The sequence below is a fragment of the Orcinus orca genome, chromosome 6 (assembly GCF_937001465.1).
Source record: "Orcinus orca chromosome 6, mOrcOrc1.1, whole genome shotgun sequence".
Classification (NCBI taxonomy): Eukaryota; Metazoa; Chordata; class Mammalia; order Artiodactyla; family Delphinidae; genus Orcinus; species Orcinus orca.
This window is the reverse complement of record NC_064564.1, coordinates 54,978,001-54,990,868: the sequence shown is the minus strand read 5'-3', so window position 1 is coordinate 54,990,868 and position 12,868 is coordinate 54,978,001. Positions and strand designations below refer to the sequence as shown.

At 41.5% G+C, this 12,868-nt stretch overlaps 1 protein-coding gene across 7 annotated transcripts in view; it reads right to left on the bottom strand.

The window, feature by feature from the left end:
• BNC2 (basonuclin 2) overlaps positions 1–12,868 on the bottom strand; it is a 429,626-nt gene that overhangs the window by 387,193 nt on the left and 29,565 nt on the right. The gene's annotated exons all lie outside the window — the stretch shown is intronic.

Sequence of the window (12,868 nt, the reverse complement as noted above, 5' to 3'; positions counted from 1 at the left end):
AGTTATCAAATGGATCTTCTTCATAGTATGAAATTGAGCTAAGTTTCCTGAAGAGAATCAGCTAACTTGTTTTTGTTTTGTCATTTTATTTATAAGAACCATATTACAGAGGTTACTAAGAAGCAACTCTTACTTAGTACTCTTATTAAATTCTAATCAGTGATTTCCCTAACCAATAAATTCTTTTCCTCAAATAGCAAGTTGAAAAGTTTGTATGTCAAAATACATTGTCTATCAAATAGTTCTATGACAGCATATAAGAATTACAAGTGAAATTTTTCTCTCAAGGAAAACCAAGTCCACACAGGAACAATTTTGACCGCCTTGATTTCAGTAAGTACAATACCATCTGGTACATAGAAATTGTTTGTTTTTTTGAACAGGGAAACTATAATCTGAGTGATCTTTGACTAACCGGAAAGATGAACTATGAAGGGAAAGGAAGCTCAGGCAGTAACTTCAAATTCTGCCCACAAAAAACATTCACCGGCTTCCCCCTAAAGGCCTTTTCCCCTCTCTACGGAAGTGCTTTAGAAATTTCATTCAAATCCCTAATAGCTTCTACCAAATTATATTAGAATTGTGACCTTATAAGATGCCTACAGACAGTTCTAATTAATCTCAGTTTGTAGAATGGATTAAGTGAATGCATTTTGTAGCCCTCTGCATAGATTACGCATACGTCCATTAATCATTCGTAAGCATCCTAAGAATAATTCCTAGAAAATCTACAAAGATAGACAATAGTTGAGAGTGATAAGAAACTTCTGACCAAGTCCTTTGGGAATCAGTAATATAGATAGGCTATGATTTGCTACCCTTGAGGAGGTACAGTATCAAACAACAGTGAGGGAAAATATATTATTTATCATCCTCATTCCCTGAAGTGTATAATTGAGAGGTTTGGGGTTTTTTTTTTTAATGTTTGATCATTTTCTGACACGACAGTGCACAAAGAAACTGTAAGTCTAATGGCAGAATTTCAGACTCAAAACTTATGGAAATTCAGAGACCCCTTCTGTGGCTCTGGACATAGCATGCTTGCATTCTTTCTTTCGGCCACGTGGGTGACGCTCTTTCAAGTAAAAACTACTACAAGAAGATGCTGGGGGGGGGGTCCTCAATCACCTTCTGGGCCCCGATCTCAACTGTCATCTCCACGATGAGCGAAGGTACTCAGAGGTGCTTCCATAGTCTCTCCAACAGGAGTGCTGACTGAGAGGCCCCCGGGCACTGCAAAGCGCCGCTGTCACTTCTAGTCACTGCTCGGCCCAGCTAATGCCATGCCTGTCATGACAAGCACCAGTCACCTTAAGGCACCACACCTCTGCCTCGACAAAACATACCTTTGAAAAGGTATGAGCCACAGAGGGAACCTATTTCAGGGGTTGCCAAGGGAAGCCAGCCTTGTCTATAAACAGCAGAGAGGCAGTGAAACAGCCCAGAGGCACAGATACAAGAAGGACTGCTGGCCCTGAATGCAAAGAAGTATTCTGCTTCCTGTGCACGGACAGGGGCAAAAAACGACATAGTAAGATACCGTTTGACCAGGCTAAAGTGGGTTTAGCTGTCAGCCTAAACCTGCCATCTGGTGTTAAGATACAGCAGATCACACCCCAGATGTGTTCCTTCAAACAAATCACATCTTTTTTTCTTATCCCCTCTGTTTTTTTCTTTCTGTAAAGAAAGAGGTGCCTGCCAAAGATACAAATCAGCTGAAGTTTACTTTAAACTAAAGACTCTTGTGAACTTACTCAGCCAGATGAGTAGGTATGTCATTTCACGCACCCACACCCGAAAAGCCACCACTTTTCAGAAATGGCATCTCAGATGCTGAGCAGAAAATCATTTGTTTACTACTCATCGACCCTAAACGTTGAGGTTATCCTTAGTCACCCGAAAGCCATTTCATCTGAAAAATGAAATCTGTTTCAGTGAAGCAGAGTTCTGAAATCCTTGTCTTCCTCCTTATTTCTGACTCAGTATCTCATTCCACAATTGGGGTGGGGAAGGGTTATGCAGTGCTATCATTTGCACCTCATTACACTTGGGCTGGAGCTTTGAGAAAGCTGATATTCCCTCTAAATTTTTACAGATGCTTCTAGTTTACCAGTTCATGACTGCACTACTAGAAAAGACTTCCTGCCTCTAAACTGCTTGCTGGCATGTATGCTGAATTTCAAAATCCCTGAAAAAAGCAAACCTTTGTGGTGTTCTCTTAACTTTCTTGCTGGGGGAGAGGGGGAGGGTCACTAAAACCACACCAACCAAAAAGGCTTTTCCTTCTATGACGTGAGGCTCAATCTGTCAGACACATACATTCCCTTCTAACTACTGATGGCTCATCTTGATTTGGACCACCCCCCCCAAAAAATGTTCATTAACAGAAAGTTATTTGTGGAAAGTGTTTTTCATCCTACGTTACGATGAGGACCACGTTCGGCAAGTTCTGGGAATAATGCAGTCCTAGACAGCCTTTCACCTGAGCTCACGTGTTTCCATTTATTTCATATGTGTCACTGGGAAAATACTTGGGGACAGAGAGAAGGGACACTTTCTAAACCACCACCCCCACTTTGTTTCATGGCTCCAAGGTTTTTCAAAGTTCAGGGCAGGTGACACTGGTCTGTTCTTAATCTTTACCGCTTTAGCAATGTTAAGGCTGATGACGAGGGACACAAATCCCTGATGGAACTGAATGCATTCCAAACTCCCCGACCCACTCAAAGCCGTAATCCCCTGCAGCTGGATCTTACTTACCACCATGCACAGCTAATACATTTTTTAAAAGCTAGTCACTAGTGACAAATGTAAACTGGACAGAGCAGCAGCTCCCCCCCCCACCTTCTCCCTGCCTTGCTCCACCACCCCTCAATCTTCCCCCATAACCCAGAGACTTGCCCTTGCTGTGATTGATAGGACCTGCCTTTGAGAACCACCAAGCGGGTGCCGTACAGTTCTGCTCTGAGTGACTAGAAAGATTTTTAAAGCATCTTCAGCTGTCAGACTGTAACAAAAACAACAACAAAGTCATTCTTAACACAAACATTTCATGACTGAGAAAACCCTATGAATTGAGATTATCGCTGCCATCTTCAGTTCACTATTTATTTAGCTACCACACACAGGCAAATTGCTCTGGGACCCTGGCAGCTTGACTGAATTAAGCTGGTTGCCACCTTCTTGGGCATAATAAAAGAATGCACAAGATAATCTGAAGCTTGAGGATCTTTTGTGATATATTTTGTTGGGACTCATTCACTTTTTCTTTCTTTTTTTTTTTTGCGGTTCACGGGCCTCTCACTGTTGTGGCCTCTCCCGTTGTGGAGCACAGGCTCTGGACACACAGGCCCAGCGGCCACGGCTCACAGACCCAGCCGCTCCGTGGCATGTGGGATCCTCCCGGACCCGGGCACGAACCCGTGTCCCCTGCATCGGCAGGCGGACTCTCAACCACTGCGCCACCAGGGAAGCCCACATTCACTTTTACTTTTCGAAGAAACTCGACAGAAATATAAGTAAGCAACTAGTCTTTCATGACGGGCAAGTATGTTTTTACCATGGATTTTGAGAAAGGGAAACCAAGTCACCCAAGGAAGTTAATAGCTCTGTGCTGGATGAAATCTCCAAAACTCAAGGCAACAAACTCTGGAACCTGCATAAAGATAGATGGAAGAATAAATGGATGGATAGGTAAATTAAGAAAAAAAATGTCTCAAATGTATTGGATCCAATATAGACGACAGATTTTGATGAAGGGATAAGCTATCCACTTTACCTGACGCAGGAAAAAACAAGGGTTAATAGCTGTGACATTTTCAGGTTTACTCTAGTTCCCAGATAACTAGCAGTAAGTGCTATAAGTGATATTATCAATTAGACTTGGCGATGGCTACCACAACACTGACTACAATGCTTAGGTTTAATTACTGCAAAGTTACATCTGGAGAGGGAAGCATCATTTTAGAACTACCCTCAGCTTTGTAACCTGAGCCCAGCCCCTGCGAGATACATACTCGCCCAAGTAACTGAGGATCCGAAAGGGACCACAGTTAATAACATGTAACTAGCAGGAACACAAGGAGAAGCGACAAGCAGGTCTCCACGAATTAAATTCACATCTGATCATGCGACCTCTCTGTGTTCTCCTGGCATTGCTGAGAGCAGGTACTCCAAAGCAGCCTGGTGACCAGCTTCAGCAGGACCCATGGAAAAGGAATTTGACTGGGGGTGGGAAGGGGGAGATGTTGGGGGAGGGGGGCGTTATACCAATGGGGAAAGAATTAGGAAAATGTGCTTGAGAGAGCCCAGCTCTGATTTTCCTACTTGTCACCCACTGTCACATTCCCAGAGTCCAGAGAACTCAGTCAACATATGAGTAATTCAATCAAATGGGAAAAATACAAACTCTGTTATTCATGGTGACTGTAATGCCTTGGGACTAAACTTAACGTGTGGTATGTGCAAGTGAGGGAAATGTGTGAGTTTTGGTGGGGGAACAAGAAAAGGAGGTTGAGATTATGTGTGTAAAAGAGGATTTGGCACTACATGTGAGGAAAGTATGAAATACATAAAGGTGGATATACTTTTTAACACCAAGAGTACAGAAATACCAAACCAAAAAAAAAGGAAAGAAAATGGGCCCCTGTGATTCACAAATTTCAGAATTATGATTAAAGGTAACACATATTTCGTCTGAATCCATATTGTATGTCCATCCACCCAAAAAACATCTATTAAGGCCTGCTGTACTCTTCATAGACTAATCAAAGATGGCAGTGCTTTACAGCATTACCTTCTATACCTACTACAAACTGCAAGAATTTCTGCCTCATAATACAAAATGATCTCAGGTCTAAATTCCCGTGTCTTCAATGGTATGTTCACACTATAACGTGGTCAAAAAACCTACACAAGATGTAAGAAGTTAAGCCTCAGGGAAAAAAAAAATGGAATCATAACCAGACCTCTGCCTGTTACTTAAATGTGATCGCAATGGAGTTTGTTTAATTAATCAAACCTTTTGGTACTAAAATATTCTATAATTGTGCCCAATAAAATCACAGGTATGAATGTTTCTAACTAATCCAGGGAGAAATAATTGATTATGTTTGCTAGGAAAATCACAACCAGTTATACTCACCTGAATCGGCAGTTACCAATTCATAATACTTACAAAAACCTAACTGAAAATGCTGAGTCTGGAGTAAGCATAAACCCTTCCAATGGAAGGCAGCTAAAATGAACACTGTTTCTTTAAGTCGAAGGACCCACTATAGTTAGGTAGTATGAAGCCAAGAAAAAGTTCTGAAGTTTAACTCTCAGGAGCAAACATTTTCTACTTGTGAAGTAAACTCTGTTGAAAGACAGCAGACTACGGTCCCACCAGTAAAAACAGGAAAGTTTTCAGCCAGTGACAGCTTTGCCTACGGTGTGGGGGGGGGTGGGGGTGGGGGGCGAGTGTCATAGACTCACTTTATTAAACCATATGCTCATTGCCCTGTGAAGAAAGCAGGGTCACTAATTAGTTCATTCTGTGAAAGAAGCCCTTCCTGATCCCGTTGACTTTTGTCCCCCTGGTTAGCTCCAGCTATTTCTGTCATGCAACTTGAAAATCACTGGAGGGAGGAAGATCGCCATAACAACCGCTGAAATGATCTTGTGGAATGTGTCTAGTGGCACTGGAATAACCTGAATATGTGCTCCAGATGTGTCTGCTGTCAGGAAAAAAGTAAACACATCTGATGGACAGCGTATGACTAGATGGCCTCGAAGCGACTCCAGAGGCTGGGGGAGGGGGGAGGGGCGGCACATGTGCGCCGGGGGCCGCGGGGGAAGCCGGGCCGCCCTCAGCCCGCCGGGGGCACCGCGGACCGGAGCCCGGGGCGCCCGCGAGCACTGAGCGCGACTGTTCCGGTCGCGTCCCTCCCCGGAGTGGCCTCCGTGGGACGGCAGCGGCCTCTGCGAGTTTCCGTCTGGCACGGCCTTGTGAGCATTTGGGAGCAAACTCAAACAGCAACGCTGGGAGGAAGGGGGAAAAGAGAGGCGCGGGTTCAAGATGCTTTCTGCCTTAAAAATTAATGGCAACGTGTGTTTAAAGCATTCTCTCTTCAGGGCAGGGCGGTCTTCAGGCCTCTTGTCCTCCGCCTCTACCCACTGAATGGCTTTGCCGCTTGGCCCTAGATGCAAACTCTTGAAGCACTCTGTATTAGGTGACTGAGTGATTACACTCCTGATAAAGTGTTGTCTTTTTTTGATGCTGCGGTGGTTCCATAGACTTTCACGAGCTGGACAAGTGGGTTGGTTCCCTAACCCAAAACATGTTTAAAAAATATTTTCCCAATGAAACATAGAAAGGACCAGAAAACATGACATAGGCCAAAACACATTTTCACCTTGAGTCCTATTCTCAGGAGTGTTTGCAAAGGGAAGCCTTTAGATCTACGCCCAGTGCATACGTTCACAAACAAAACAGCAATTCTACAAACATCCAGCGCACAGTGGGCACTTGTTGAGTATCTGCTGAATCCAACTAGGTTTTAATGTATAAGATTAACTAAAAGTGCTCCTTGGATTCTACAAATCAACAGTGGCAGAAATTACTTTAAAAAATAGGTAACCAAGCTTAAAAATACTTAAGAAAAATGGGAAGTTTATTTCCCCAGAGGAACAAAAATGCCTCCCTCAAGAAAACAGTAAACACCGTATCCACCGTAGTGCACAAACCACCTACTGTGTGTGAATCTACCACATTTTAATGCCTATTCTACTCCAAAAGCTTGTATTGTGGACTTAAGTTTTACAGAATTCAGAAGAAAAAAAAAATTCACTAGTCTTCCCATAAATGCTTACACCTGTGAAAAGGCTACAACGGTTTGTGCAGAAATTCAGAATCAATGTCAAAAGCTTTTCAAAGCAACATATTCCAGATTTTTCTTTCAAAAACTCCACACCATCATATTTCAATGAAATTTCTAGTACTTTTCCAACATGATCTAAACAAAGAACACAATTGTATTGGAAGGTATTTACTTCTATAAAATACACCTTTAAGAAATGGAATTGCTTACGCTTAACATCCATTAAGATCAATAAAGTATATCACTTGGGCTGAGGGACAGCAGCATTCACCTGGTACTTCATTCAAGGCAATTGCCAACTTACGAATCCCCTTTCAATTTCTAAGTGTCTAAGTACATTCTCCTCCTTTGATAAAACTCATTTAGTGACTCAGATCCTGAAAGTAGATCACCAAAGGGAAAAGGAAAACTATGAGAAATTATTATTTGAGAGCAGGAAATGGAACAAACCTTCAACTCACTTCCTGCAACTCACACATTCAACCTGGCAGAGGAAGACCCTAAGGATGCTTGGAGGATGAAGGACTCCAAATTTGAAGAAATAGGTGAAAGGACAGCAAGAGTGAATGGCAATGCTTCTGCCTTCTAGAAATTGGATTCCACTGGCAGCTGGCTGAATGAAACCAATAACAGATTCACAGTTGTGGAAAATGTTTCATACTCCTCTAAGCGAAAACGTCGTTATTTCCTTGTAACAGAAACTGTACTTCTTGACAAGTTAGACAACCTAAAATAATCATTGCCAAGGTGCAATTTATAAAATTTGTTGGCAATCTATAAAAAAGAAATAATCTGGGTATTTTCAATTATTTGCAGAGCATACTTCATTATTATTATTCCAGTCTAATCTAGTGCCCCCGCCAAATTAAAAGACTTCAAAAAGGGCTGACAGATTTCCAAATAAAAAGCCAAATATTTTAAAGCTTTTGTGAGCCAAAGTCATAAATGTGCACATTTGTACAATGAGGTGCCAAATGTCCAAAAGATGGATGAATTTCAATGACCATTTTCATTTGCCTTAGCCTTAATGTTCAACCAATAAGCAAAAAGTCTGTGTATATTCCAAGAACAGGAATGTATTTGTATTTATGTGATGTTTCTTATCCATCTCCATCTAAAAGTTCTTACACCAAACTTGTAGTTAACTTTTATAAGAAAAGGCAAGTAAGGCACCAGGATCTTTCCTCAAATTTGGAGTCATTGTTTTCAGTGACTTTTTTTTTTTTTTTTGGTTCTTAAGAGCATCAAAAGGTTGGAATGGGATGAAACCTGGAGTTAATGTATTCAAGTTCCAAAAGTTATATGATACCCATATGAACATATTTGGTGGCTGAACTCCACACAATTAAGCCTATGGCTGAAATCAAACTTCACACGTATAGTCTGTCCTTAGTTCACTGTGTGCTCAAAATGCAATCAAGTGCTCATGGGTTAGTTATGGTTTCTCAAACCACCAGCTTCTCTTAGACAATGCCACACAAGTAGCAGAAGCTCTGTACAGACTCTTCCTAATGCTTTTCTGTTTCACTCTGCTGAGCAAATAATGGTGATGCTTATAACATGCACAGACTATGAGATAAGCAGACTCATCAAGCAAGATTTAGGAAACTTGGGAGAATTTACCAACAATTCTTTTACCATTCTGTATAGCATTACGAGCCAGCACATAACAACTAGCAAGTTAAGGAAGGCCAGAAAAGTTGAATACTCAAGCAGGAAAAAAAAAAGGCAGAGAGAAAAAAAGAAACTAAGAGGGCTACCAGCAAGCCAATCTATTAGAATTCCAGCTGGCTTAGGAGTAAAACACTGCAATGCAGTTTTCTGGCTGCAGGAGTTTTTGAACTGTTCAGGCTTCATTCATGTGGCACTGTTTCTTGAGCAAAAACAAGAGAAAGTTATAGGAATGAATGAAAACCAAAATCTAGACTTCAAAGCAATGATTTTCTGATTTCTGTTAAAGAAGGAAACATGGATTCTTGAGAAAAGCATTTTCAAGAATGTGAACAAGAACTCCTTAGTGAGTTCTTAAAATAAGGAACTCTTCAAAGGAGAAATGTGATGTTATTTCATGTACTTAAAGGCCAACAGGAAAAAAGAAAATCCAGAAGGTTCTTTGACATCATCAGTCATGTGTCATGATATCAAGGGGAAAGAAGCCATGAGATGGCACAGGATTCCAAAGAAAAACAGGCAATCTGCACAGTGGAACACAAAGAACACAATATGTTCTGCCCAAGTTTGGAGGTCTAAACGATTCCCTAATCAAGAACAAACGGCTACAACATTGGATCTGCTTATTATAATGTCATCAATTCTGGGACAAATTTCTAAAACCATCCACTCCTCTCCTGCACTGACTATAAAACACGTCAATGAATCCTATCCATAGTATTACAATAAACAGAATATTCTTTCAAGGAGTCTGAAATCAAGAAGATAAAACCTAACAATGGACATTAATTTTTAAAATAATTATTTTTCACATAGCATTTAAGAGGAAGAAGAGTCCCTGAATCCACATTCCTTCTTATTACAGACAAGGAATCGGTCTTATAAAAGTTCAGTGATTCACCCCATGTCACAGCTATTTATCTGGAGAAGAATTAGAACAGAAACCTTCATGGCACTGAGATCCTCCCACAAATCCATCCTCCTCTTGCCATGGCCAACCTCACTCCCTACTCCCAAATGAGAACGGATTTGAATTCCCTGGATGAATTCTTCTCAGAAGCTCAGCCTCAAGAAGAGAGACAACATTAACAAAGAAATCGAAAAAACATTCTTCTGGACAATTTCAAACTTCTGTCCCTATGAGCATTTTACCAGGATTGTTCAAAAAAAATAAAGAAAATATCCACTTTGAGTTTGAACTCCATTCTTCTTCCTATATCCTGGAGCAGGTGCTCCCAGGCTACAAAATGCCAAGAGGAGAGAACAGAAAGCTGGCCTAAGAAGCCGAGAACTTTGGGGTCATTAGCCCCAGGGGAGTAATGGTTGACTATATTCCCTTACGGTTCCTTTATCCTTAGTTCACTAAGGGTAAAGGGCAATTTTTTTTCTCTGCTGTTTTTCAATGTTATTGCCCTTGCAGGCCCATCACGGGACCCTGACATGCTGGGAATTGCTCGTTACTTGGCTGCATATGCCACAAGGAGGAGTCGTTACTATTGCACATGGGACCCTGTCCCTGGCTCCAGAGAGAGGATCACCTCAAATGGACTGCCAGGTGGCAGAGCAAGCCCTTCAAAAATCCTGAGCGCAAACCCTGCCTAAAACCTTCAACAGCCTCCCATTTCACCCAGAATAATGACTATGGTCCCCGCCATGGCCTACAAGCTCCTACAAGCTCCTCCCTCCATGGTCTGGCTCCGGCTAACCAGCCTTACCTTGCTCTAGTCTCTCCACAGCGACAATAGCCTCTGTTCACACCGCTAGTGCCCCAGGCTCTCTCTGACCTCAGGGTGCTGGTCCTTTTGCAACACTCAGCACCCTCCATCTTAGCCCCCAAGCAACCTAATGTCTCTCCATCCTTCAGATCTCAGCTCAAACAGCCCTTCAGGGAGATCTGCCCCGATACCCCCAACTACGCTTGGTGGCCCATGCTTTATTTACATTTTGGGGTTCTGAGTAGTAGTCCATTTGGAAAAGGGAGAGGGCTTCCAAGGCTCAGAAAAGGTTTGACCATTACTGCACAGTTTCCAAAGTCCCTTAAAGCAAAATAATTCTGATATTTGTAGTAATTATCTTCCCCTCCTGAGTTAACTATACTAGTAAAGGAGTCAATGTTATAAATTTGGAGATCCCCAAGTCTGCTTGTTAGGGCCAATATCCATTTATTTCAAACACTCCAAAATAGATAAATACTTTTATAAACTATAGACACTTAAGTCCTTCTTTCCCCACATTGGTTGTAATAAGTGGCAGCAGCAGCAGATGAACAAAAAATACACAAGGCTTAGAATCACACTCCAGTTAGACTGCTCCTTACCAGCTACCTGACCTTAGGTAAGTCTATCTTCTTTGGGCCCATTTTCTCTTTTGTGGGAAGAGAAAAACAAAGATACCTTCCTTAGAGGATTCAGAAGACATGTATCTGGAAACCATTTGTATTCCCAACTTTACCTTACCATTCACAATTCTGCCTGATTATCTAAATGTTATTAGTCTCATTCTTATGTAACCTCCATAAGGGTAGGGATTGTTACTCTTTTTCCCCTATCTTTGAGTCCTTAGAGCTTAGTAGTGTCTGCCCTATATATATTAAGCACCCAGCAAAGAATTTTTATAAAAGTGAATTCACAAAAAGATAGTGTAACAGATTCCCCTTCCTTTGTTAGTTTTGATGTCTTTTTTAAGAAGTCGATAATTCTACAGTGGGTAATGTGTCTTCGGCATTCTCACTTGTGTATGGGTGGTTAATATTTTCCACAGAAGTCAGTGTTCACTGGGACAAAGTCAGTCATGTATACCCATGAGGACTTATGAAAAGTCTAGTCAGTGAGTCTCATTTAGTGATAATAGCTTCACTCGCTAGTATCACAAACTTCGTGCCATTGTTCAAAAGGACAACTGAGTTACAGAGCGTGTGTAACAATCAGCACTGTCCTTCTACACAAATGGAGAAACAATTCTCCACTTGTGGGATGTTAGCAGCAGGGACTTCATATAATAATAATAGTTAAACACTGTCTACTTTTTCTGTCTACTTTTTCAGTCAAAATTGTTGAATATTTCCATCAAACAAATGATTGCTTTTTTCAATCAAAATTGTTTGTTTTTTCTTTTTATGTGCCAAGCACGTTTGTAACCACTTTACATATAGTAACTCATTTAATCCTCACCACCACAACCCCATGAGGTAGGTACCATTATTATCCTTATTTTATAGAGGCAGAATCTGAGCCTAAACTGTCTTTGTGCTTATAAAATTTTTTTCTCTTAACATTTATTTAGCGAAAAACTAGTATGCACAAGGTACAGTTTTTTTTTTTGGTTTGTTTTTTTTTTTGGTACGCGGGCCTCTCACCGTTGCAGCCCCTCCCGTTGCGGAGCACAGGCTCCGGACGCGCAGGCTCAGCGGCCATGGCTCACTGGCCTAGCTGCTCTGCGGCATGTGGGATCCTCCCGGACCGGGGCACGAACCCGTGTCCCCTGCATCGGCAGGCGGACTCTCAACCACTGTGCCACCAGGGAAGCCCACAAGGTACAGTTTTGATACTGTATTTTAAACATGAGATTTAAGTCTCTTGCCAAAAAACACAGATTTCAGTTAGAAGAGGTTTTAAAAGAACTGATGTCTAAAGTTGTATTGTTTTTTCCCAGTCTGACCAGTTTTGAGACTTGCCCTAATAGGATAAGGCTCTGAACTGCAGGGAGCCTTTAGTAAAACACAGCACCCATCTCACCTAGTTAAGAATCCTGGCACTAGAAATCCATTTCACCCCACTCAGAAGCAGGCTGCGGTACATAATTATTTTCATCTGGTTATAACACAGGGTGGTGAGTTTAATCTCTAAAATCCTACAGGGATTGGTTTTAGCAGTTTTAGAAATTGCTTTTCACGCTATGAATGTGCCGCACAGCAAGATGGTCCTGCTAATGGTTCCCAGACTAGGATTTGGGGGGACCAAAGGCACGGCTCCCTTCTTTCCCTAATTTCCTTTCCTTTGTGGGCCAAGTCTGTGGTTATTCATGGTATCCTCATGGCCCCCCTTTCAAACACAGTTTGTTCTGATCTGGACAAAGGAACAGAGGTCTTTTTTTCTTAAGTTATAGTCAATGATAACTAGTCATGGAGTCAAATAAATCCATATATAAAGTGGACCGTCCGTGAACAGTCTTTTTTAAAAACATGAAAGCATATATGCAGATGAAATAGATTCCCAAACAATAATGTGGCCATGAGTGTGATGTAATCGCTAGTTTATCTTGTTTTTAAAAACTTTTGCTAAACCCTTCCTTCCCAGGAAATAAAATATTCAAGAAAACTGATTCAAGAATATAATTTA